The sequence below is a fragment of the Cnephaeus nilssonii genome (genome assembly GCF_951640355.1).
Source record: "Cnephaeus nilssonii genome assembly, chromosome: 1".
Lineage (NCBI taxonomy): Eukaryota > Metazoa > Chordata > Mammalia > Chiroptera > Vespertilionidae > Cnephaeus > Cnephaeus nilssonii.
The window spans coordinates 3,475,237-3,502,933 of NC_137072.1; the positions used below are offsets into that span (position 1 = coordinate 3,475,237).

Here is a 27,697-nt window from a genome sequence, read left to right on the forward strand (position 1 = left end):
GGAGCATAGCTAGGCATTATAACTAGACACGCCACCCTTTATTTCCCATCTGTCACTGTCTCGGGGTCTCCCTCCCTTGGGAATCCCCCTGGCAGAAGTCAAGTATTTCAGGGCCTTTGGCCATAATACTACTCGATGACATGATAAGCTCACCAGGACACAGCACTGACCTCATACATGGCATGCTCTAAGTCACACAGCCAGTGAGAGGCAGAGCTGGGACACTAGCCCAGGATTGCTCTGCTCTGTCCACCACCCCTGTCCCTGTCAACTCAGTGTCCAAGGTCAGAGAAGCTGCAGCCCAGCCAGTCTGGGACAAGAGAACGGTGTGAGGAGTGGTGGGGTTTGTGGCCGAAAGAACAGCCACGGGAATGAAAGAGAAGCATGCTGGGCCCAGGAATGGGGAGGGAGCTCGGGGAAATGCCCTCAGGCCCCCAGCAGGATTGCCTCAGAAACTCCCTGGGAAGGGACAGGTTCCAGAGGTCTCCTAAATTCCTCCTGCTGCCGCTGCTGCTAGAATAATGGTTCCCAACCAGGGGCAATTTTGCCCACCGGGGTACATTAGCCATTGTCAGCAGACAGACAATTTTGCTTGTCCCAGCTGAGGGAGTGGGGGATGCTACCAGTATTTAGTGAGTAGAAGTCATGGATGCAGCTAACAGGCTACAACGCATGAGACAGACATGCCTATCCCTGCGCCCCCCCCCGCCCCGCCCCCCGCCACAGTTATCTGGCCCCACATTTCAACAGTGCTGAGGGGAAGAAACCCTGCTCTAGAGTAAGCAGGGATATCCTAGACACCTCTCAGCATTTTCTTCTTCTTCTTCTTCTTCTTTTTTAATCCAGAGGATATTTTTTCATTGATTTTTAGAGAGTGGAACAGAGAGGCAAAGACAGAGAGAAACACATGAATTGGTTGCCTCCTGCAAGCACCCTGACCAGGGCCTGAGCCGGGGAGAAGCCTGCAACTGAGGTATGTGTCCTTGATTGGAATTGAACCCAGGACCCTTCAGTCTGCAGGCTGACGCTCTATCCATTGAGCCAAACTTGCTCGGGTGCTCTCAGCATTTTCTCTGCAAAGCCCCATTTCTGGCACGTGCAGAGCAAAGGAATCTAGTCTCCAGTTCCAGAGGAGGAAATGGGGGAAAATTAGAAGGAGCAAAGGTACAAAAAGAATGGTCTAAAGGGAATTAGGATGTGGGAGTGCATATGTGGGGACTCCAAGTTGTTCCCTTGGCTCTCCTAATGTGCCATGACACCCAGGCAAAGAGCTGAGTAGGCTGCCTGGTTCTTGGTGCATGGCTGGCAGATGTTGATATGGGCTATTTTTAAACAAGATCATTAACAAAATGACATATCAGGGGATTTCCAGTGAATCTATTAATAGGGCAACCTTTTATGCCAATTGATTAAACTTGATACTACTGAGATTAAATTGGGAAGATACTCAGACTGGAATTGATCAATTGGGATGAAAAAGAATGCTACTCAGATTCATTAAATGGTTGAGGCAGGTCCCTTGCAGTCATTGGTCCGTATGTGAAGTTTTATGCAAAGACACCCGGCTCATCCATATCAGTGGATGGTAGTGTGCCCTCACATGCATGTCTGAAAGAATTAACTAGATCTGACACATCTCAGTTGCTCTTCTTGGGTGCCAGGGACACCTGGCCAGGGGGAGGAAACAGACCATGCAAGGTTAACAAACTCCTTATCCTGAATCCAAGCATCCTTCTGACCTATACTGCCCTCCAAAGCTACACTTGTGACCCTGAGACACCCGTGACTTATATCCCTCCAACCCTCTGAGCAAAGCAGGGCAACTGTCCAGCGGGGGGAGGGAGGGTGGAGAGGATGAAAGGGGTGAGCTCCAAATGCCCTTCCAGCCTAACAGGCCAGAATCGTGGTGTCCTGGGGAGAGCCCAGGGGAGACTGATCTCAACGAAATCGGGCAGAGCTGCCAACCAGGAGGAGCCAAGGAAGAGACAGCATTCGGGCAGCACAGCCTTCCTGTGCCAGCCTCGTGCCCACCTTGTCAGCCTTTCCTGTCCGTTTTGACCTCTTTTCCTGCCCACATTCTCCAGCTTCTAAGTCACACACATGTTTCCCACCAGAAGTCCTTATCTCTGTACCAAGTCTCCCAAGAGAACCAAACATACATAGAGCCATACCCCCAACCACCTGCCCACCCCTATCCCCAGTGAGGCTGTGTAGGGAGCAGACAGGAGGCAGGTGTGCAAGACCCCCAGGCAGATAAACACAGGATCCTGCAGCCCCTGACCCTCCAAAGGACAAGGGGCAGTCCACACAGCCCATCGTGTACCCTCTGTGCTGTCTTAACTTCCAGAGCTGTCTGGGAACCCTTTCATCTGCCACGGAGCACACTGTGCTTTCCCATGGCATGGCCAGTGAGAACAGCACCAGCCAGCAGAAGGGGGCTCTGGTCTCTGTCTGAACTTGGGGACCAAAAATGAAAGGGAGCTCTGTTGGAACATCTACCCCCCACCCCACCCCCCCCCAAAAAAAAAAAAAACATGAAAGGATGGGAAGTTCTAGAAATAGGAGATTCTTTTTAGTACTGAAAAGCCACACAATGCAGCAGAAATCGTGCGTGGTAGACTGAACAGCTCAACCCCTGAAGAAAGTATGTCATTCCCAAGGAAAGGCAGGCTTCCCAGAGTCCAGCAGGAAGACACCCCCCTCCCATAACCGCCCTTCATTCTCCTATGTGTCTTTAAGAATTCTAAGCATAATCGAGTGAGTGTCACTAAGCTCCAGGCACCGTGTGCATGTTGTTCAACCACCGCTTGCGATTCCTGGGACCACGCCCAGCAGCACAGCCTGCCTGGGGCAGGCTTGAGAATGCCCATTCTACCGATGAGGAAACAGAGAATAATGATCTTGGGATAAGTGGAGGAGTCACATTTCAACTCAGGTCTATATCAAGGTTTTCTGGGCCTTTCAAGAACAGAGATTTGTCTTTCTCTAGCTCCTGCACCAATTGCTAGGCCAGGCAAATAGAAGCTAAAATAGCACATGTGTGGTGAGTTGACCTGAGCACTGAGTTCAGGCTGGAGCACTAATCCTGAATGTGGAACCAACCCCCCATTGGTTTCTGCCATGAGCACCATGGTGCTATTCTTCTTCCTCTTCCTGCTCCTCTGACAGCTACTTCTGCTCCATCCCTCACCCTACTTCCTCCAGAATCTCCCCAACATGAGATGCTTTCTCTCTGCTGTGTTCCTGCTCTTCCATGCTCACTGCTTGTTTAGAATGTGCACCAGGGAATATGACTGAAAATGGCCACCTGGCATTTCTGTAGTATCTTGATGGCCACATTTCTGAAACTCATCTCAGTACCTTCTCATCTCAACCCCTCAAGATCCCCTCCTCCTTGTGACACTTTGGGTCTGATGGCTGTACTGCTTCTCTCCCAATATCTAATATCCAAGGCTACCAAACAGAGTCATTATTTTTCCCTCTGAGTCTCCTTAGCTCAGTTACCAAGTGTTCTTGATTCTTCTAATCATCTCTGCCATTTGCAATTTGATTATAACTACCCTAGTTTGAATCCCAAATTCATAATAAATATCCCCACCTACATCCCCAGCCTAGGCTTTGAAAGAAGTCAGTTTTGAGTTCAAATGCTGGTTCTGCCAGTTAAAAGCTCTGTGCCTCTGGGTAGGCTGTTCAACACAGAGAAGCTTTACATTCCTCATGGGTTAAGTGTACTCTCTTTGTAGGGTTGCTGAGTTAGATAGAAATCATATGTGTGCAATATTTAGCACCTTGGGGATGCTCAAAATTGGTAACTAATATTATTATCATCATTATTATTATCACCAGCTTGTTTCCCTGCCATCAGTCTCTGCCCATCCCCATCCATCCTACACACACTCCAGTTGACCAGATAAATGTCCTCCCTACATGCCTCCATCTATTGGACAATTCCAATCCTGCCTCTCAAACCACTTTGGATCCCAGTAGAGCAGACATATATATAAAGGTTTTAACATTTCTTAGCATCTCCCAGTACTCCCATGAGTACTGTTAGGTACATTCACAATGTTGCATTCACCTTCTACAATGGGTGAACACAACACCTTGCACATAAAAGCAGTCAATAAATATTTGCTGATGGAAGAAAACAGTCCTCAGTGAGAATGTGGAGGCCACATCACATAGCATGGAGGACACAGACCCAGACCCAGCCCTGGCCTGGGTTCCTGTGTGCCAGGCTCTGTTCCATTCTTCTTCCTGCGCCTCTGGCAACCACTAGCTTTCCCCAAAGGATTACAGTTGTAGCAGCCACAAGGGATACCTATGCGTGGTTCTCATGACTCTACAGCAATGCCACTGAAGGGGGTCCCATGATCAGAGTGCAAGTGTGAGGCCCTGAAGTAGAGGCCACTGAGGACCAGGAACTGCTGGTGTCCAGAAGGCAGAGGTGTGCAATATTGTGAGGCACTTACAGGACACCACAAAGGAGGTGCAGCCTTGGACTGTAGGATCACAATGGGTTTGTGGGGCCTTTCTAAATAGGGCCTATATGCAGGGTCAAGTCTTGGTTTCAGTGAAAAACTGAGTGACAATCAGAAACCAGGCCCAGCAGGGCAATAGGCCACCAGGATGCGGTCATAGGGAAACTACCTTTGTACTTCCATAGGCTCCAGAAGGCAAATTCACCCCCTGTGCCTGGTGGGCTGTGTTCTCAGTGGCAGGTTGTAGATACTGCTGGTGGCCGGCTAGGGCTAAGTCAGTGGCGAGAAAAGCAGCCTGAGCTTGTGGAAAAGAGATGTGGGCATCACTTTTTATCCTCTATTAGAGGGAAGAAACAGGACACAGACTTCATATGCCCTTCATATCTCCTTCATGTGCACCTGCAGAGTACTTCAGTGCTCTTAACAAGCCAGGCAGTCATTCCTTTAGGTAACTGTGATTGGTGACAGATCCAGGGGTGGAAAGATCTAGAAATCCTAGCAGTTATGGATCATAAAATTGTACCAATTACACCTAGATGTTTATTTTACTACTAGAGGCCCAGGCTGGCCAGGGGGAGGGGCTGTGGGCGGTCAGCCAGATGGCCCAGCCCCCAATTGGGGTGAGGGGGCAATCAGGGGTGGGGCCCACCGGGGATAGGGGGGAGGGGCCGCGGGAGGTTGGCCAGCCCCGCCCCCAATCAGGGAGAAACCATTGGAGCCACAGTGCACTTTCCAGTCGTTCTGGTCATTCCAGCGTTCTGGTCGCTTGGCTTTTATATGTATAGATATCATAGCTCCATGCTACGTGTGTTAATATGGTTAATCTCTTGTTTAAGTGCTTGTTACTATTATTCACATAGTCCTGTATGAGGCATGCCAGGAGCTGCTACCCCACTCACCGAACTATGCCAGTTGGTGACAGGCTGGTGTAAAGCCCAGGTGGCCCTATCTGACTGAGGACACCCCGTCCACCTCAGAAGAAATGGAGCAGCAAGGCCATGTGAGGGTTGCGCTAATACTCGGATTTTCAACAGTGGCCCAGCTCCTGATCAAAAGCAGGAAAGGTGGTGTGTCCCGCGGAGTCCTGCCCATCCTACTAGAAGTCATTGGTACTCCTGTGCAGTCATCCGTTTGCAGCCAGGTTTGGCTGGGGAGGTCTCACTGCTCACTTCTCTCCTAACCGCCCTGGTATACAACCAAGTCTCCATTTTATTTAAACTTTAAAAACAGAAAAGTATGAAGAAAAATGATTCCCATAAAGAATGGAAAATCAATCCAACATGTGATTACTGCTGTGCAGGGCACTGGGTGGGGGAGGGGTGTTGCTTGGGGCACCTGAGCAGAACAGCTCCTGGACGGTGGGATGGCATCTCTTGGCCTTACTCATATCGTCCTGCACGGATGGCTGGAATAGACAAAAGTAGGAAATCAAAATCATCGACAATGATTTGAGGGATCACCCCACACAAGGAAACATGCTGGGAACTGTTGGAGACTGAACTAAGCTTGTGACATAGTCTCTACGCTCAAGGGTTTATAACACATCCACAGAACAACACTGCCGTACTTGAAAAGGGGATCCAAAGACATTATAAAAAAAAAAAAAAGGCTTTTGGAATCCAGCAGGTGTGGGGAGGTCGAGAAGATTGAGCTTGAGGAGTGACACTGCCCTTGGGGACTGGACTGAGAGAGGAATTGAGCAAAAATGTAGAGGAGGGAAAATGACGTGACCTGGAGACCCAGGAGTAAACAGTTCGTTCTAACTCTTACACAGAAGGATAACCGATGCTAGGGCAGATCTAGAAAAGCCTGTGTGTCAACCCAAGGAGCTTGGTCTTTATTCTAAGTGCTCTGGGAAGCTGCTGAAGGCTGGGGCAAAGAGGGTGGCAACCAATAGAGTGATTATGAGTGAGGGCTCAGAGGCCCAGAGTAAGCTCGAAATTCTTTGGCCGGGTTCCTAACCACCTCCCATGTCTTTTCATGGGAAAAAGAGGGATAATAATAGTGTCTATGAATCATAAGGCAGTGTCAGGTTGGAATGGGATAAGAGCATACCACGTGCCTGGCGCACGGCAAGCACTCGAGATGTCTGCAGCCAGCGGCCGGAGTGTGAGCACATCAGAAGCAGGATGAGTGCGCCGTGCTCGGGAGGTGAGTAGGGTCCGAGCGTGGGTGGTCCTGGAAGATTATCACAATGACCCAGCAGCAAGGTAGCCGGCAAAGGCAAGAATGGCCATAGTGACAGGCATGAGGTACAGGTATCAACTGGACAAGGGCATTCACCTCCCTGAGACCCCACCCCTGGGAAACCAGAAGGGCGTGGGCTTGATGAAAAGTGGGGGAGTATGGAGACAGAGTCAACGGCGTGGACACAAAAGGCAGCTCTGTTTACAGATGCTGTCAGAGACCTGAACTCAGAGCATCTGTCAGGCCAGTGCTGCGGATCTGGGGAAGGAATCCAAAGGAAGGAAGGTGTGCAGAGAAGTGCCAAGGGACAAGGATGGCAGCACTGGAGAAATGTTCCCGTCTAAGGAGCAAGTGATGGCAAAGAAGGAAATGAAGGAAACAGCGAAGGAGAAGAGAGGAGGCAGGAGCTATAGGCTGCCAGGGAAGGAGAGGGTGGCCAGGGCTTCATGGGCAGCAGACAGAACGTGAAGTGCCAGTTCGAAGGGCATGGTGACATCAAGAGGGGCACACTGAGTGGAGCAGGCGGGCAGCTGTGGAGAAGGGAGTCTTGGCAAAGGCACAGCACTGATGCGTCTGGCCAGTGGCTCCCAGCCTGACTGCACCTGGGAATCATTGGTGATGCTCACAAAACTGCCTACACGAGGACCCACCCCCAGACACACCGATGCAACTGCTCTGGGAGGGGGCCCAGCAGCAATAGTTTTACTGTTTGTTTGTTTTATAAGCTTCCTAGGTGATTCCAACATGCAGCCAAAGGTCCAGGAGCACTCTCAAGGGTTTCCCTCTAATGAACATATAGGGCTCAAGTTCCACTGACTTTTTAAATTATTGATCTGGGAAGTGCCAGTCGGACTGTCTAGCTCAGCACACAAAACAATTCAGCTTGTGAGCCAACCCAGCCAGACTGGGACTGACGGCACAGAGAGACGAGAGGAGCGGTGGGCCATGTCCAGACTCAGTCCAAAAGCCCACAGGGATCCTCCCAGGGTGGGAGGAACGGGAATGGCTGGTTATGTAGCTTCTCTAACCCTAGCACAGACTGCACAAAGTAGACTCACACAATCTGAGTGTCAGTCAGAGACCATGAGCCCCAGTGCAGCAGCCTCTGCCTAGATGACATCTGGGACCGCCAGGGCAGTGGTTCCGGTTCCCAGGGTGCGTTCCCCGGACCAGCACAGTCAGCAGCACCCGAAACACAAATCTCAGGCCCACCCAGGGTCTGAATCAGAATCTCTGCGGGTGGGTCCAGCATCTGTGTTTAACATGCCCTCCCAGAGATGCACCCTTCAGTCACACACACACACACACACACACACACACACACACACACTCACACACACACACCTAGGCTCACCAGGATTCACTGAAATACTGAAATAGAATCTCTGGGGGTGAGCCCAGGAACCTGTATTTTTTAAGCTCCTCAAATGGTGCTGATACACATTCAGGCTAGGATACCACTAACTGCATACTGCTTTCTGTCTTTGATTAATTTCCTCACCCAGCATCCCTGGAAAATAATCAAACTACTCACAGAGACCTGTGTCTCCTGGCAACACATTCAACACACAGCTGTCACCTTGAGCAGCTCTCAACCTTCCCAAAACTCATTTGCTTCATCTGTGAAACAGGCGATCTCATAGCACTGACTGTTCTTGTGACGGTGAAACGAGCATTTAGCTTAGGGTGTAGCTATGTCTTGGGCACTCAGAAAATGATCTTACTTGGGGGGGAAAAGAATGAGGAAAAGAGAAGCAGACATAAGACAAAATGGGTAGTTTGGCAGCTCATGTGGAGCCTTAGTTCTGACTACAGTCAAGCAAAGTTAGAGATGACCACCCACCAGAACAGATAAACGCCCCACGATGAGTCATCCTCTGACAGCCCGTCCTCACGCGCAGCCTGCTCCTGTAAATGTGTGCTTTTGGTTATTTCCTGTCAAAAACCACGCGAAGATAATTTTAACTGATGTTGAAACAGCAAGCTCATGTCCACTCTTGGCTGGAGGCTTCTACTTCCTAGCAGAGAAAACCAAAGACACCAGAACACCCCTGGCCTCACCTGACATAGGAGGAAATCCGAACTGACCTAGTTCACGGTGTGGCCACGGGAGAGAGGTGGGAAGAGTGGCCTGATGGTGCAGAGCACAGTCCAGAGGCAGCCACTGCGGTTCAAATCCTGTGTCTGCAACTCGTTGTGAGTGACCAGTCCTAGACCAGGACCTGTTCACCTTCACTTTTTCATGCCCGAACCTAGGGCTTCTGCCAGCCTCCAGGGTGAAGCTCTAGTTCCCTCCCTGCCCCCACCGCTCCGTTGTTCTCCCCTCTCCTCAGAAGAAACCTCCATCTGTGTGGCCCCTTGAGACCGTGAACACGTTTCCTCACGATGCTCCCCCACATTCATCCAGGCACCTCTCCCCCTTCGAAAGTCCTCATCGTTTGAGGCTTAGGCCCCATAGTCTTCCTGTCAACCTCAGCCCAGGCTCCTTGCCTTCCTCCTCTGGCCACCTCCATACATCTGTCCCCAGGCTCAACCTTTCCATTCCTGCTTCCTGCCCTTCTAACTTGTGAGCACTTAACAGGCACAAGCAGGATGGCTCATCATTAACACCCCTGAGAGTGAATGGAGGTGCTGTTAATAATTACATCAGGATAACGGGCATAATAAACAAGGATGTTCCCAGATGTCTGGTGACCATAAAATTAAGCTCCCTTGTTCAGTCAATAGCCGCACCGCATGCCTCTCACTATGGCCACTCTTGCCTTTGTCTCCTTACATCCTTCTCAACACCTGGGCCTTATAAACAGGAGTTGACAAAGTGAAATGCTGGGAACTAAACTAGTTTTCGAAGGAGATTTAGGAAAATTAATCTGGCCATGCTGTGTCCAGGAGACGGGAGACGAAGGCTAGAATAATAACAGCTCACAGTTATGAATAGAAATGAGTAAGTGACATGCAGCTTTTATTTCATTCTCTATAGAAATGCAAATGCAGCCCAAGGGCTGATGTAAGGTTGAAACAAGCCTTGCATGAGAAATTCAGTTTGCATAGTTTAATATATTTTAATATCTACTCATGGCCAGCTAAGCATCTGTCTCTAATTCCACAGCCATGGTTCTTTCAAACTCACTGCCTCTGGATGTAAGTTTCTCAGAAAGAATGAGCCTGTGTCCAATGCCTGGAAAGCAACAGCATTTGGCCACTGAGTTCTCTCATTCCCCACCAAGCAGCCTTTCCTGTTTTGTTTTTAGATTCAGGGAAGGGACAATGGACAAGTCAATCAGTGCAGATTACCCTGCACAGGGAGGAGCAGCACCTGACACCAAGCCCCTCACAAAGTCGGCAGGCAACACGCAGGGTGCAGGGTGATCGAGTGCGTGGAGAATGCAATTCTCATCAACCCCGAGGTGGCTTCATTGTTTTGCTGTTTTCCAGAAAGTCTTTAGGGTGGAGGGAGGGTGGGTGGGAAGGCAGGGCTTTGCCTATTAGCATATATTTCAATGCGATCACCCTCCACCCCCAATCAATGTCAGGGGTCAGCCCTTGCACAGGAGCCGGCCTCATACAAGGCATAATCAGGGCTCCGGGCTTCTCTGTCCTGCTGCACTCTCGACCTGCCTTCCCGGATGAAAAGGCTGCTTTCCACTAGGCATGGCCCATGCATGGAGGAAATTCCACCTCTGGTTTGCTCTCATTTGTACCCACCCGCTGCAAACTAATAATGTATAGAAGGAACAGTGCCAAGAATGTAGAAAGCATTCGATAAATGTTAGTTGTCACTATCAGCAACATCACTCTCCTCTGTGATCCCAAACACATTGTCCAGAACGATCACAGCCTATCTCCAACTGCAGTGCAACCGTTTATCCTCACTTGGCTCTGAGCTCCTCCAGGTAGGGGCCACGTCCCCCCACATCCCCAGTGCCTATGTGGTGCCTGCACACAGCAAGTGCTCGTTAAACCTCCAGCATTGTTTGAATTGGTGATTAATTCCAGTGTGAACCCTAAGCCCTCCTCCTGTGGGCCTGTGCATCCATGTGTTGTGCCTTCCCTATGAAAGGCACACGAGGGAAATAAAGGAAGAGAACTAGATGTTCTCAAGGCTACTCAAAAACTTTCTTGAAGATTCTACATAATTCATTTGTACTTTGACATTTTACAACCTTGATTTTCTCCCAGTGCATTCTACAGAGGCTGATGTTTTGTCTAAAAACTATAAAAACAATGACCTGAAAGCCAAGGGTTTTCATACAAAGTGGAAAATTGATCTCCCTGTGCTGAAAACCATCCTCTTTTCTTCCCCATGTTCACACTGACTGAGTTTGTGATCCACACACACAGCCTCAGTGAGAGGAAACTGAGGTAGGCCAAAGGAAATCAGGTAATGTGGAGTTAAGGTCCAAATCATTACCTGTTAGTATAAAGGATTACTGTAACAGAGGGGAAAATACACCATAGCTTCCAAATGGCCAACGTATTTTGAAAAGTATTCAATACAAGAAAGATCTAGTAAAGGCCCTTTAAGTTAGGTAGAACTTTTGTTCCACACTTCATTCTTTATATTGGGCTTGTATGGAGTTCTGTGTCTGGGACAGAACTGGAGGTATGTATAATAAGTGACCACTTTTTGCTTATGGGATGAATAGTTTTAAAGAGGTTGGTCATAGGAAAATTCAGATGTTAGGACAGCCGGTGGCAGCAAGGTACATTCTGTGGCCTAAGGGCTTAGCTCCAAAGTTTTAATCCAATTGACAAGATTGGTTTACAGCACAGTGAGCCTTGTCAGTGGCAGCAGCTCAGTCAGTGTGAACATGGGGAAGAAAAGAGGATGGTTTTCAGCACAGGGAGAGCAAAGAAATAGGGGTGGGGTCAGGGTGGGTCTCAGCGGTGACATTATTACCATGAAAACAAAACAAAACCCAGCACGGTTCAGGTGGGCCTGAGGCTCCCGAGTCTGTGACCAGGAGAGATCTAGGAGCCTAAACCTAATTAGGACACAGACAGGGGACATTCCAAGGAGTGGGCTGCTGCTTTCTAGAAACCAGAGGGCGGACAAGCATCACTGGGGTTAAGGACCTGGGGATCAGCTGCCCGGGTGTGAATCCATGCCTCTGCCACTTGGTAACTGTGCACTTATTGTCTCTAAGCTGAAGTTTCCTCATCTATGAAACAGGAATAAAAACAACTGCCTTCAAGGGGCAATGTGAACAAGTGCTTAGAGCCTGGTACATGGGAAGCATTCTCTCCCTGTTAACCATGAGTACTCACTCAGCACGGGAAGAGGGAAACACGCGATCCAGAGCCCGGCCATACACTCTCCCCCGGGTGACCCTTCGACCCCTGCTTGCTCTCCATAGCGATAAGCAGTGAATGCCTTAAACTATAAGGGGCAGCCCTGAACAGAAGTTCTAGGGAGACTATGCCCCTCCTTCCTATCTCTAGAGAAACCCATGGGATCGAAAAAAAAGAGGAAGATTTCAAAGAGGAACCCTCCTCGCTCACACACACACACACTAAGAAGGCCTCAGTAGTAACAGCAGAAATGTCCCTGTTTCCAAACATGTGGTTAAGAGGCACATGTAACAAATATCATGTATCTTCATAAACAAGCTCAGGGAGCCCTGGCCGGTTGCTCAGTGGTTAGAACGTCAGCCCACAGACCACAGGGTCATGTGTTCCATTTCCAGGGGGTGTACCTCGGTTGCAGGTTTGGTCCCCAGCCAGGGTCAGGGCACATGTGAGAGGCAACCAATCCATGTGTCTCTCGCACATCGATGTTTCTCTCTCTCCCCCTCTCCCTCCCTACACTCTCTCTAGAAATTAATGAAAAAAATATCCTCGGGTGAGGATTAAACAAACAAACAAACAAACAAACAAAAAAACCAGCTCAGGGAGAAGACAGTAACATGTAGCCAGGGCTTAGCAGGTAGCCACAGAGCTGCCTCTGCAGGAGGATTTGCCGTTTCAGTAGATGGGTCTCAGCTGGGGCCACTTTGCCGCCCAGGAGACTTGGGCAATGTCTGGAGTCGTTTTCGGTTGTCACAACTAGAGGAGCATCTTACTGGCATCTGGTGGGTAGAGACCAGGAATGCTGCTAAACTTCTAACACTTCGTGGGACAGTCCAACAACAAAGAATTTTCTGGTCCAAAATACCAGCAATGCCCAAAGAGGATAAAATTAGAAACAAAAGGATTTTGATATCTCCTCTATTTCTCAAAACTGACCAAGGAGTGAGCATCCTATGGGGGGGAGAAGCGGCTGTCCCGTGGAGACTCCACCTGCCAAACTCTCCCTTCACTGAGAATCGGGTGGCATTACCATCTGGAGGAGAAGGTGGGCCACTAATACACACATAAGGAGAGCGGCCTCAAACTGTGCTGCAATGCATTTTCTTTTCCAAAGAGCAAGGCTTGTGGTGTAAGTGACAAGTTATTCTGTCTGTCAAAAGTTTGTTTTAACTGTAATCTGACTTTTGGAAACATAACATAGTGGGGAATTTAGAAGTTATTTAAGAAGTACCTTTCTATGGTTTGAGTTTTGTGTGTATAAGTGTGGGAGGGAATGGAAAGTTCAATAAAAAATTGAAGTACAAAAATACTAATTTTTCTTATAACCTGTTATAGTCCCAAAGTCACTTTATTAGGGTCAAAACACACACACACGCGCGCGCACACACACACACAATTTATTCTGTATGACTTGGCTTGTTTGCAGTAAGATCACATTTGAGATACAAGGTAAAGTTTGTTCAGGCAATAATAAAATTATAATGCATTTACTTTTAAATACTGTTACAAATAGAACAACAAACTTCCAAAGGAAGGAATTTATAAAGTTGGATTGTGCATGTTTCTGTGAAGCAGGAAAAGAAACACTTAAAAAGAAATATTCACAATATAGAAAAACAAATTTTTATGCCCCTGAACTTAGTAGCAATTAAATACCAAAAAGATTTATTCAAAGAAATCAGGAAAGAAGGTGTCATAGGGAAGGAACACTCAAAACTCAATCATTATCATTTTTTGGAGGTTTTTAAAAAATATTTTTATTGATTTTTAGAGAGAGGAAGGAGAGTGAGAGAGAAAAACATCAATATGAGAGCAAAGCATCGACTGGCTACTCCTGCACGCCCCTACCTGAAATCAAACCTGAGACCCAGGCATCGTGTCCTGATCAAGAATGGAACAGGCGAGCTGGAGAACCAAGATGGCAGCAGAGGTAAACAATTAAACTGCTGCCTCGCACAACAATTTCAAAACTACAACTAAAGGACAAAACGTCTACCACCCAGAACCACGGGAAAGCTGGCTGAGTGGAAGATTTACAACTAAGAAGGAGGGAGAAAGGAGCACAAACGCTGAGAAGTTGAGGTGTGGAGGCACGCGAATCGGGCTGGTGGCGGGTGACTGGGCGCGCGGCTTTTTCTCAACCTGAAGGGAGACAAGCTCCCGATCACTCTGAAATCCAGTTTCTATGGACACGCAGGGGACCCAGATGCCTATAGGGAGAGGCTGGACTGTAGGTCATCGGGTCGGAAAGTGAGAGTGACTTTTTTGCAGAGGTGCACCCAGAAATCATTGTTTAATGCACTGGAGCGCAGGACACGGGGACTTGGAAATGCGGAAAGGCAGAGACGGCTGACGGCAGCCATCACCGTTTGCCACGCCCTAGCCTAGTGACGCCCTGAGACCCTGCCACGCACATTCTACAAACCCGCCCAGGCTCCACACAGCAGCTTTTGCATATAAATGGCCTGTTCTGTGGAAGCTTATCCAAATAAACTGCAGCTCCAGTCAGACTGCTCCAAAACCGCCAAACCCCAAGCAAAGAGAAGAGAACTGTAGTTCTTGCTGTGGCTCCTGCTGAGGGGCCTCAGACAGTAGCTGACCTGCACCCCATTGGAGATCCAGAAACTAGTGCATCTCTAGTGGTCGGTGTGAGAGGACACCAGATTTCAACTACTCTCATAAGGGACACATTCAAGAGGCAGACTCAGTGAGCACCAAAGCCCTACTGGAACAAGTCCTGCCCCATAAACGTGTCTATTCTTCTGTTATAGACACAGCAGGTCTTCACAGTCAATTGGCCTGGAGGTCAATTCCTCCCAGTGACACCAACAACAATCAAGACTTAACTACAACAAGGCTGTACACACAGTCCACAAAGGGGTGCACCAAGAGTGTCCACCTCAGGTAACTGGGAGGCTCACCCATTGAACCAATAGGACAACTAGTACACAAAGCTACCCTACCAACTCAGGGAAGCAGCAAAAATGAGGAGACAAGGAAACAGATCACAAACGAAAGAAATGGAGGAGAACAAACGACTGGACATAGATTTCAAAACCACGGTTATAAGGTTTTTCAAAAATTTCCTGGAAAAGCCGATAACTTTAATGAGACCCTCGAGGATATGAAAAAGGACCAACTAGAAATTAAACATACACTGACTGAAATAAAAAATATTATACAGAGACCCAACATCAGACTAGGGAAACGCAAAAATCAAGTCAAAGATTTGGAATACAAAGAGGCAAAGGACACTCCTCAGAGAAGCAAGAAGAGAAGAGAATTCAGAAAGTTGAAGATAGTGTAAGAAGCCTCTGGGACAACATCAAACATACCAACATCAGAATTATGGGGGTGCCAGAAGAAGAGAGAGAGCAGGACACTGAGAACCTATTTGAAGAAATAATGGCCGAAAACTTCCCCCACCTGGTGAAAGAAATAGACTTACAAGTCCAGGAAGCGCACAGAACCCCAAACAAAAGGAATCCAAAGAGGACCACACCAAGACACCTCATAATTAAAATGCCAAGGGCAAAAGACAAAGAGAGAATCTTACAAGCAGCAAGAGAAAAACAGTTAGTTACCTACAAGGGAGCACCCATACGATTATCAGCTGATTTCTCAACAGAAACCATGCAGGCCAGACAGGAGTGGCAAGAAATATTCAAAGTGATGAATAGCAAGAACCTACAACCAAGATTACTCTACCCAGCAAAGCTATCATTCAGAATTGAAGGGCAGATAAAGAGCTTCACAGATAAGAAAAAGCTAAAGGAGTTCATCACCACCAAACCAGTACTATATGATAAAAATTATGAACAACAAATACATATCTATCAACAAGTGAATCTAAAAGTCAAGTGATTTAAAAATCTGAGGAACAGAATAAACTGGTGAATATAATAGAATGGGAGTGGATTGATAATTCTCAGAGGGAAAGGGGTGTCTGTGCGGGGGGTACGGGAAGAGATTGGACAAAAATCATACACCTATGGATGAGGACAGCAGGGAGGAAGTAAGGGCAGAGGGGGAGTGGGAACCGGGTGGAGGGGAGATATGGGGGGGGGGGGGAGGAGAAACAATTGTAATAATCTGAACAATAAAGATTTATTAAATTTAAAAAAAAGAAAATAAAGCAATCAACCTTGGTTTTACTAAAAAAAAAGAATGGAACAGGCAACCTTTTGGTGCATGGGACTATACCCAACCAACTGAGCCACACTGGCCAGGTTGTTATAATTTTGCCATTAAAAATGTGGGTGGTTGCCTCAGTTTCCCATCTTACATTATGTTTGCTTTCTCTGATGGTACCTCAATATCCTCACAAACTTCTAAAAATAGAATAGGTGAGCCAAGTTCTTCTAGGTCTTTCATGTTTATCTTCTTGGTTTGGAGCTTTCCTACAAGATAACAACTCCTTTCATAATCTAGAGATGGAGGGATTGGAAGCAGGTAAGGGTTAACAACAACAACAACAAAAAGTTGAAGCCAGAGCCATCGTGATGCGGAGGGTTCTGACTTCCCTCCAGTCTTCCTGGCATTAGGCATGGGTGTTGACACCAGGGTGGATGGGACCAAGACTCCTTCTCCACAGGAGAGACCTGGTAGATAGCACAAGGCTGGGAGGACAAAAACCAATTCAAGTTAAGTCGGCCAAGGCTAAAGAAGGCAGAGGTCCCCAAGGACTGGGCAGGAAGATGTTGTCCACAGTTGAAGTCAGTAAGCACTGGCCAGCAAGAAAACTGGGTTCCAGGCAAAGCTGTTGATTCCATGTCCCACTCCATGCCACCTGCACAGGCACACTCGTAAAAAAATTAGGGATAGGAAGGGAAACCCTGACCCTAATCCAGCAAGAGGCTGAGGCCAGGACTGCCCCAGTATGCCCAAACTAAAAGCTTGAAGCTGTCCTCTTTCTGCTACGTTATAACAGGCTTTCTAAACACAAAGTCCGAAGTTTGCTGCTCTGTTTGTAACAGAAGCAGATTTGATTTTTCTGCCATTGAATTTGAATCCAAGAGATTTGGCACACCATGAATTAATCAACGTTGACATTGTTCCCAGTCCTTAATAAAGTCTCTTTTACTCTAATTTCTTCATTTCTCATAAGTAAAAATACTCTTAATTTTTCAGAAGCAGTCTGTTATATTCATGCCATTAGAAGCAGAAGGCCTGACAAATACCATCTGGAAAAGGCAGAGTGCCTGCTTTGCCATTGGCTTACAGTTCTGGAAAGGTTCTGCGGCGAGACCCTGGCTCATAAGAGTGCACTTCCTGCTGTCCTTTGAAGAGCATCTTTGTCTCCTGGTAACTCTCAAAGGATGACCCGCACTGCTCCAAAGACGTCTATTGCCAATTCAGTGCTAGCATCTGATGTGCTGCATTGTCTTACTGTACTCCCCCTCCTTCTGTTTATTAAGATACTAGAGGCCCGGTGCACGAAAATTCATGCACTGGGGGGAGGGGGTCCCCTCAGCCCAGCCTGCCCCCTCTCACAGTCCAGGAGCCCTCAGGGGATGTCCTACTGATGGCTTAGGCCCGCACCCCAGGGATCGGGCCTAAGCCGCAGTCTGGCCTCCCTCTGTAGGAGGTGACTGGGCAGTCAGGGGAAGGCACTGCGCCCATCACCCCGCTGCTGCTGCCACTGCCGGCCACCGGCCCTCCTCAGCCCTCTCAGCTGCCACGGCTTTGTCCAGAAGGACGTCTGGAAAACGTCTGGTCTATGCAGTCTAATTAACATATTACCCTTTTATTAGTATAGACTAGAGGCTTGGTGCACGAAATTCGTGCACGGGGGAGAGGGGATGTCCCTCAGCCCAGCCTGAACCCTCTCCAATCTGGGACCCCTCAAGGGATGTCCGACTGCTTGTTTAGGCCTGATCCCAGGCCTATACGGACAGTCAGGCATCCCTCTCACAATCCAGGACTGCTGGCTCCCAACCGCTCACCTGCCTGCCTGACTGCCAGATTCCCCTAACCACTTCTGCCTACCAGCCTGATCACCTCCTAACCACTCCCCTGCCAGACTGATTGACACCTAACTGTCCCCTGCTGCCCTGATTGCCCCTAACTGCCCTCCCCTGTAGGCCTGGTCACTCCCAACTGCCCGCCCCTGCTGGCCTGATCACCCACAACTGCCCTCCCCTGCCAGCCATCTTGTGGTGGCCATCTTGTGTCCACATGGGGGCAGCCATCTTGTGTGTTGAAGTGATGGTCAATTTGCATATTACCTCATTATTATTTACTAGAGTCCCGGTGCACAAAATTCGTGCACGGGGGGTGGAGGGGTGTGTGTGTCCCTCAGCCCAGCCTGCACCCTCTCCAATATGGGACCCCTCGAAGGATGTATGACTGCCTGTTTAGGCCCGGTCCCACCGGGATCGGGCCTAAACGGGCAGTTGGACATCCCTCTCACAATCCAGGACTGCTGGCTCCCAACTGCTTGCCTGCCTGCCTTCCTGATTGCCCCTAACTGCTTCTGCCTGCCAGCCTGATCACCCCCTAACCACTCCCCTGCCAGCCTGATTGATGCCTAACTGCCCTCCCCTGCTGGCCTGGTCACCTCTAACTGCCCTCCCCTGCTGGCCAGGTTGCCCCCAACTGCCTTCCCATGCAGGCCTTGTCCCTCCCAACTGCACTCCCCTGCAGGCCCGGTCACCCCTAACTGCCCTCCCCTGCAGGCCTGGTCACCCACAACTGCCCTCCCCTGCCGGTCATCTTGTGGCGGCCATCTTTGACCACATGGGGCAGCCATCTTGTGTGTTGAAGTGATGGTCCATTTGCATATTATTCTTTTATTAGATAGGATGAGGATAACATACATAAAGTGAATAAAGTACACTCATTGTAAATGTATGATATTTTACACTTTTAATGACCTAAATAACCACCACCTAGGTCAAGAATGTGCCCAACCTCCCTGATACCTATGTGGGTATTTATACCCAACCCCCCCCACACACACACAGGTACCCATTATTCTGATTTTATTTTTACTACAAGCTAGCTTTGCCTGTTCTTGAACTAAATATAAATGGAATCATACTTCATACTGTAAGTACTTTTGTGTCTGTTGTCTTATGGTCAATAAGAAGAAATTCATTTAGTGAATGAATTCACATGAAATTCATTCAGTTGTTGCCTATATCAGGTGTATATTTTTAATAGCTTTAATGGGATATAACTGACATACAATAATTTGTACATACCTGACGGGTAAGATTTGGTTAGTTTTACTAGTATAATATGTCTTCACCCAGGAAACCATCATCATCATCAAGATAATGTACATATCCATCACCTCAAAGGTTCTCTGTCCCCCTTGGTGATTCCCCTTCCTCCCCTCCACTTTATCCCCATCAAACACTGATATTCATTGTCATTAGAGCTTAGTTCCCATTTTCTAGAAGTTTATATAAATGGAATAACACAGTATGTCTACGTTTTTATACGTATTCTTCCACTCAGAATAATTATTTTGAGATTCACCCATGTTGTAGCATGTATCAGTAGTTCTTTTTTTATTACTGAGTAGTATTTCTTTGTATAGATAAACCCCAGTTTATCCATTCACCTATTGATGAACATTTGGGTTGTTTCCAGTTTATGGCAAATAAAGCTGCTACAAACATTCATGTACAAGTCTATGTATGGATATATATTTTCTTTTCTCGGGTAAATACTGGATCATATGATAGGCATATTTGTAACTTAATTTTAAAGAAACTTCCAACTCTTTTCCATTTTTATATTCCTCCAGCAGGGTATGAGAGAACCAAGGTCTCCACAAGCCATCAGAACTCAGTATGACCAGCCTTTTTAACGTTAGCCATTCTAACAGGTATGTAGTTGTATATCTTTGTGCTTTTAATTTGTATTTCCTTAATGACTAGTGTTGTTGAGCATCTTTTCATGAGCTTATTTGCCAACCAGGTATCTTCTTTAGTGAAGCATCATTTCAAATATTTTGCTTACTTTGTGTCAGGTTGTTTTTTCTTTATTATTGAGTTTTGAGAATTCCTTATAATATATTCTGGATTCAGTCCTTTATCAAATATATGCTTTGTAAATGTTTTCTCTCAGTCTGTGGCTTGCCTCTTCATTCTCTTTAGTGTTCTAGAACAGAAGTTAGTAGTTTTGATAAAGTTCAGTTGGTCAATTTTTTCTTTTATGGATTATGACTTTGATGGTATATCTAAAAAAAAGTCTTTAGCTAGTCCCAAGTTACCAGTATTTTCTCCTTTTGTTGTCTTCTAGAAGGCTTAAAGATATAAGTTTTGCACTTAGATCCATGATTACATTTTTTTGTATATTGTATAGAGATGGACTGAAATTCATGCTTTGCATGTGGATATCCAATTGCCCAGCATTATTTGTTGAAAAGATTATCCTTTCTCCACTGAATTACCTTTGTCAAAAACCAGCCATCCATATATTTGCAGGTTTATTTCTAAACTCTATTCTGTTCCACTATCCATTCTTCTGCCTTTATAAAAAAAAATGTTATCTTCATTACTGTAGCTTTCTAATATAAATATTAGATAGCATAACTCTTGCAATTTCTTCTTTTTGAAATTTTTTTTTACTATTTTCTAGGTCCTCTCCATTTTCATAAGAATTTTTTAATCACTTTGTCAGTTTTTGCAAAAAAAAATCTTCTGAAACTTTTACTGGAATTGCACTAATCTACAGATCAATTTGGGGAGAATGGTATCTTAATAATATGGACTTTCTTGACTCATAAACATAGTATATGTCTCCATTTATTTAATTTAAGCCTTTAATTGTTCTCAACAATGTTTTGTAGTTATAAGTATATAAGTCTTTCACCTCTTTTGTTAGATTTATCCCAACATATTTCATATTTTTCATGCTATTGTGAATTATATTCCTTTGAATTTAATTTTTCTATTGTTGACTGGCAGTATAGAAATACAATAGATTCTATGCATATTGATCTTATATCTAAACACTTAGCTAAACTCACTTTACCCAGGTAGCCTTTTTTAAAGATTTCATCAGAATTTCTATAGACAGTTTTGCTGTCTGCAAATAAAGTCAACTTTACTCCTTCCTTTGCGATTAGATGCATTTTATTTTTTTCATTGCCTGATTGTACTGTTTAGAAATTCCAGGACTATCCTATGTAATAAAGATGTAATATGCAAATGGTCGTTACGCAGTGAAACATAACGACCAACCACGTCATGACTGGATCACGGATCAGCAGGAGAGTGGGGCAGCGAGCTACAAGTGGGCGGCGGAGAGCTACAGGAGGGGGCAGGGCAGCAAGCTATGGGGGCGGGGGGCAGAGGGAGCTACAGGAGAATGGGGCAGTAGGCAGAGAGCTACAGGAGGGGGGCAGCAAGTTACTGACTACAAGCGGGCGGTGGAGAGCTACAGGAGGGGGCAGGGCAGCAAGCTATGGGGGGCCGGGGGCAGAGGGAGCTACAGGAGAATGGGACAGCAGGTGGAGAGCTACTGGAGGGCGGCAGCGAGCTACTGGCACACAGATTCATGCACAGAGCTACTAGTGCAGAATGATAAGTGATGAGAAAAGACACCACTTCTTTTCCTGGTCTTAGAAGGTAAACATTGAGTCTTTCACCATAAAGTATGATTAGCTATAGGTCTTGGGTATTTTTTTTCCTGCTTTGCTAAGATGTTGTATTAGGAATGAAAGTCAGATTTCGTCAAAACTTTTCTGTATTTAATGATATGATCATATGGTTTTCTTTTTTAAGTTGTTAAGATGAAATTGACTGATTCATTTTTAAATGTTAAACCAACCTTTATTTCTGGAATAAAGCCCACTATATGATATATTACCACTTCCTATAATATTGGACTTAATTTGCTAAATTTTTATATAGAACTTTTGTATCTATGTTTATGATGGGTAATCACCTATGAGTTTTCTTATCTTGTTATATCTTTACTAGAGGCCCAGCGCATGAAATCGTGCACGAGTAGGGTCCCTAGACCTAGCCTGCGATCAGGCCCATCTTCTGCCCATCTTTTGCCAATCCCCGGTCCCACCTCACTGCCCCTGCCAGCCAGCCGGTTCCCCTTTGCAGTCCTGGGTCCCACCCCGCCTCCACCACCAACCACCTGGTTTCCCTCGCCAGCACCCCCACCTCATAGCAACTGGTTGAGCGGTCATTCTGGTCATTATACTTATGGTTGCTGGCCTTTTATTATATAGGATTTGGCTTTGATATGTCATGCTGGTCTCATAGAATGAGTTGGAAAGTTTGCTTCCTCTTCAATTGTCTGGAAGAATTTGTGTAAAATTAGTATTATTTCTTCCTCAAATGTTTGTAAGAATTCACCAGGGAAGCCATCAGGATCTGGAGCTATCTTTGCAGGAAGCCTTTTAACTACAAATTCCATTTTTTAAAATAAATATAGAAATATTCTGATTATCTACTTCTTCTTGAGTGAGCTTTGATGGTTTATAGCTTTCAAATAACTTGTCATTTTTAGCTAAGTTGTTGAATTTATAAAGGTTTTAATAATATTTCCATACTATGCAGTTAATATCTACAGAATGTGTAGTGGTCACCATGCTGTCTCATGCTAATTATAATTTGTGTCTTCACTCTTTTTTTATTTTTTATCCTGATCTATCTGGTTCAAGATTTATTCATTTTATTAATATCAAAGAACTATCTTATGACTTAAATGGTTTTCTCTATAGTTATTTTTTTCTATTTTACAGATTTCTGCTTTGATCTTTCTTATTTCCTTTCTTCTTACTTTGAATCTAATTGCTCTTCATTTCCTAGTTGCTTATGGTAGAAGCTGACATCATTGATTTGAGAGTTGTTTTGTCTTTTAGGTATTTAGTTATATAAATTTCCCACTAAGTGGTGTTTTAGCAACATCCCACAATTTCTGATATTTTGTGTTTTCAACTTCAGTTAGGTCAGTAATTTCCCTTTCATTTCTTCTTTGACGCATGGATTATTTAGCAGTGTGTTATTTCATTTCCAAATATTTGGGAATTTTCCAGTTATCTCTCTGTTATTAATCCCATTTTGATCATACTGTTTACTTATACATGTGTTATAAACCTCACAATACATTATTACTACATTTATTTTAAAGAGTCAGTCTTTAAAAGAGATTCAATTTTTTAAACCTTACATATTTACCCATAGTTATTATTTCTGGTGCATTTCATCCTTTTTCTAGACCCACATTTCCATCTAATATCATTTCCTTCTTCCTAAAGAACTCCCTTAACAGTTCTTATGGTACACATATAATACAGCATTTGTATATTTTAAAATATCTTTCGTTTATTTTTATTTTTAAAAGATATTTTTCTGGGCATAGAATTCTAGGTTGACAGTTTCATTCCTTCAGTATTTTGAGGATATTGCTTCACTTGCATAAGTAATAGGAGGTAATGTGCTGTCATCCTTATCGGTGTTTTTGTGTATGTAACATGTATTTTTTTCTAGAAACTTTAAAAATTTTTTTCTCTTTATCACTAGCTTTCAGCAATTTGATTAAGGTGTGACTAAGTGTCTTTTTATTCATATTTTTAGTGCTTGGAGTTTATTGACATTCTTGGGTTTATAATTTCATGAAATTAGTAACATTTTTAACAATATTTTAAATATATATTTTATGGAACGCCCCTTTCCCCATTTCTTTGCTTTTGGTACTCAAGTTAACACTTGAAGTGGTCCCAGAGCTCACTGATGTTCTGTTCATCTTTTAAAAATATTTTTTTCATTCTGTGTTTCATTTTTGAAAGTTTCTAATGTTAAATCTTCAAGTTCACTTATCTCTTCTTCTGCACTGTCTAATCTGCAATTATTCAGTCCTAGTGTATTTTTCATTTCAAACCTTGTCATTTTCATATTGAGAAGTTTGATGAGGTTTTTTTTTTTAATATTTTCTATTCCTCTAATATTTTGAGTATATGGAATACCGTTTTAATAACATTTAATATCTTAATTTTCAAATTCTAAATCTGTGTCAGTTGTGAGTTGGTGTCAATCAATTGATAATTCTCCCCATTGTGAAGAATAATGTAAATATTTTTCTGTTTCTGCACATGCCTGGTAATTTTTAACTAAATATCAGACATGGTGAATTTTACCTTTTTATTCTGGATATTTTTATACTCCTATATTCATGAGCTTTGGGCTAGGATAGTTAAGTTATTTAGCAAGAGTTGGATCCTTTCCAGTAGGACTTTTAGGATTTGTTAGTTAGGTTCAAAACAATGCACAGTTTAGGGTCCATTATTCCCCCAGTAACAAGGTGACATTTTCCTCAGTATTCTCTCCAAAGGCTCCTGGATTATGAGTTTTTAAAGTCTGACTGGTGGAAAAAGAGTTACTGTTTCCTTTAGTTCTTTAGGAGGATTCTTTGCTGGTCTCAGGCTATTCCCTCACACATGTGTGCTAATCAGTACTAAACTATATCCTTGAGAAGGACCCCCTACAGACCTCTACAGTCACCCCTCCAAGTGCTGGGAAGGATTCAGAGAAAGCACTTGAAGGGGTGACTGTAAGTGACCCCCTGTGCACTGCTGGTGGGAATGCAGACTGGTGCAGCCACTGTGGAGAACAGTATAGAGTTTCCACAAAAAACTAAAAATTGAATTCCCATTTGACTTAGTGATCCCACTTCTAGGAATATATCCCAAGAAACTAGAAACACCAATCAGAAAGGATATATGCACCCCTGTGTTCATAGCAGCACAATTTACCATAGCTAAGATTTGGAAACAGCCTAAGTGCCGATCAGCAGATGAGTGGATTAAAAAACTGTGGTACATCTACACAATGGAATACTACACTGCTTTAAAAAAGAAGGAGCTCTTATCATTTGCAACAACATGGATGGGCATGGAGAGCATTATGCTAAGCGAAATAAGCCAGTCAGAGAAAGATAAATATCACATGATCTCACTCATTCGTGGAATATAATCAACAACATAAACTGATGAACAAAAATAGATCCAGAGACAGAGAAGCATCCAACAGACCATCAAACCTCAGAGGGAAGGCAGGGGAGGGGGGCAGGGGTAGAAAGAGATCAACCAAAGGACTTGTGTGCTTGCATATAAGCATAACCAATGGACACAGAGAGTAGGGGGGTGAGGGCATGTGCTGGGGGGTGGGAGTGGCCGGGTAGAGGTCAATGTGGGGGAAAGGAGACATATGTAATACTTTAAACAATAAAGAATTAAATGAATAAATAAATAATAAATGAAGTCTAGGTCCAAAGTCTCATCTAAATATAACCTAAATGAGTATGGATAAAACTGAAGGTATGGTTCATCCTGTGGCAAACTGCTCTCCAGCTTAGAACCTGTGAGATCAAAATGTTACATGCTTCCAGAATACACTGGTGAACAGGCATAGAACATTCCCATCCAAATGGGAGAAAGAGGGAAGTAGAAAGGAAAGAGAGGTTATAAGCAAGTTAAAGCTCAAGAATAATCCTCTTTGGCTTGATGCTGTGCCATCCAGGCCACCAGGGCAGTGGTCCAGCCTGCAGCTTTGCTGGACAGAGGTTGCGGCCCCATCCAGACTGTCCTGCCCTGACAGCTTTGAGCAGCCCTCTACCCACTGCGGCTCTCCAGGATTGGGGTCCTGAGACCACTTCATCCAGCCACTGGAACAGCACCTGGGACAGCCCAGTTGCTCAGCACCCGAGTGCAGGGAGAGGAGCCCACCAAGGGCTGTGGTGCAGAGATGAGCCAGGTCCAGAAGACATCAGCAGCCCCTCCTTTGCATTTTCCCATTGTCTTGGACAACAGCTCCTGGCTTCTGTCAAGATGGCTTACTCTTCTCCTCATCAAATGGCCTCTCAGCAACACCCTTAGCGTCCTTTCCTGAACAGGCTTTCTCATTCTTTTCAATATGAATAAACTGAGAATTCTCCAAATCATTAAGTCGTATGTTCTGCTTACTCTCCAATGAACAATTCCATCTTTAAGTCACTTCTCTCTTCTCATATTTTACTACAAGCAGTCAAGAGAAACGAGGCCACTGTTTCAACACTTCCATTAGAAATTGCTTCAGCTAAATCCCTAATTTCATCCCTTACAAGTTCTACCTTCCACAAAACACGAACACAGTTCAGACAAGCTCTTTGCCACTTTATGACAAGCATGGCCTTTCCTCCCGTTTCCAATAACATGTTGCTCATTTCCATCTGAGACGTCATCAGAATGACACCTTTCACGTCTGCACCCCCAGTCTGTTTGGATGACGCAAGTACTGTCTAAGAAGACTGGGGCTTTCTCTACAGTCTTCTATTCGTCCTGAGCTCTCATTGGAGTTGCCCTTAAAAGTCCACTCATGGCCAGGCAAGCTTTCCTGGTATGCAACCTCAAAGCTCTTCCAGTCTCTATCATTTCCAGTTCTGAAAACAAGTACCATAGATTGGGTGCTTATAAACAACACAATGCATTTCTCACAGTTCTTGGGGCTGGGAATCAGTGATCAGGGTGCCAGCGTGGTGCCTTCTTCTGGGGTGCAGACTTCTCACTGTCTCCTCTCATGGCAGAGCAAGCTAGCTCATGATTCTAATAAGGATGCTAATTCCATTTGCTCTCATGACATATTCACCACCCAAAGACCCATGGGGGTGGGGGTGGGGTTGTGTGTACATTTCCAACATGATGTTTAGACCTTGGCCAGGTTTTCCATTCATTCAATCATTCAACAAGTATTTTATTGAGCAACTATAATATTCCAGGAGCTGGGAATATGACAGTAAACAAGGTAGGGCAGATCCCACTTTCATGGAGCTGACATCTGAGTGGGGCATACAATACAATATAGGCTTATATCTAGCCTAGAAAAACAAAGCTAGAACATAATGCACAAACCTAAAAGGAATGAGACTAATCAGACAAGAATATTAAGAACTCTCCCAAGAAGGGTCCCATCTAGGCAAACCTGTACACACCCTTTTCTCCGTCCCCTTCTCTCCCGGAGTTCCGCTGTGAAAACCCCATCTCAGGAAAGATTCCAACCAACTCAGTCACACAGATACACACAGCTCAGAAGTGCCGGTGTTTTGTTACAGGCAGACGTGAAGCAGCAGAAAGGAAATCCATGGACCCTCTCAGAGTCATATCGTGCATCTACCTCTAAGGAAACATCCATCACACATCTGCACGCAGCTGGTTTAGGCAACAGTGAACAGTTCATTTACTATGAGACATGCAGAGCCTGGAGGGAAGTGTGCTGGACACTGTCTGTTTGTCCCTCCAGATGCGCTGGGACCCTTCTCCACCCGGCTCTGTGGCCCAGGAAGCTGGCCTTCAAGGACTGCATCAGGGCTTTTTGTCTTCTGTCGTTGGGGGTTGGGTTCAGCTAAAGGGAGTCACCACCGGAGAAAGAGGGGAGGAGGAGAGAGAGGGCCAGGTCCCAATTTCCCTGCTCCCTCCCTGCCTGGCTGCTGGCTGGCAGTGGCTGTGTCCTCTATCAAAAATCATGGCTCCCTATTAGGGGTCCTTTTCTATAGCCACAGCCACAGTCACAGCCACAGCTATAGCTACAGCCGTCTCTCTAATCACCCACACCCCTTGCCCCTGGAGGTGCCCTTAAAGCAGCGGTCGCCAACCTTTCGAACCTCACGGACACCAGTGGTCCGCGGACCACCGGTTGGTGACGCTGCCCTAGAGGGCAAAGCTCCATGCTGGTGCCCCACCATTCTCAGGTATGTAGTCTTCTCACTGCCCTCTCTCAACTGCCCCATTCTAA

The 27,697-nt window shown here is 45.6% G+C and overlaps 1 protein-coding gene across 2 annotated transcripts in view; it reads right to left on the reverse strand.

Annotated features, from left to right (window-relative positions):
• The window catches only part of THSD4 (thrombospondin type 1 domain containing 4), a 704,967-nt gene that overhangs the window by 639,588 nt on the left and 37,682 nt on the right, over nt 1-27,697 (reverse strand). The gene's annotated exons all lie outside the window — the stretch shown is intronic.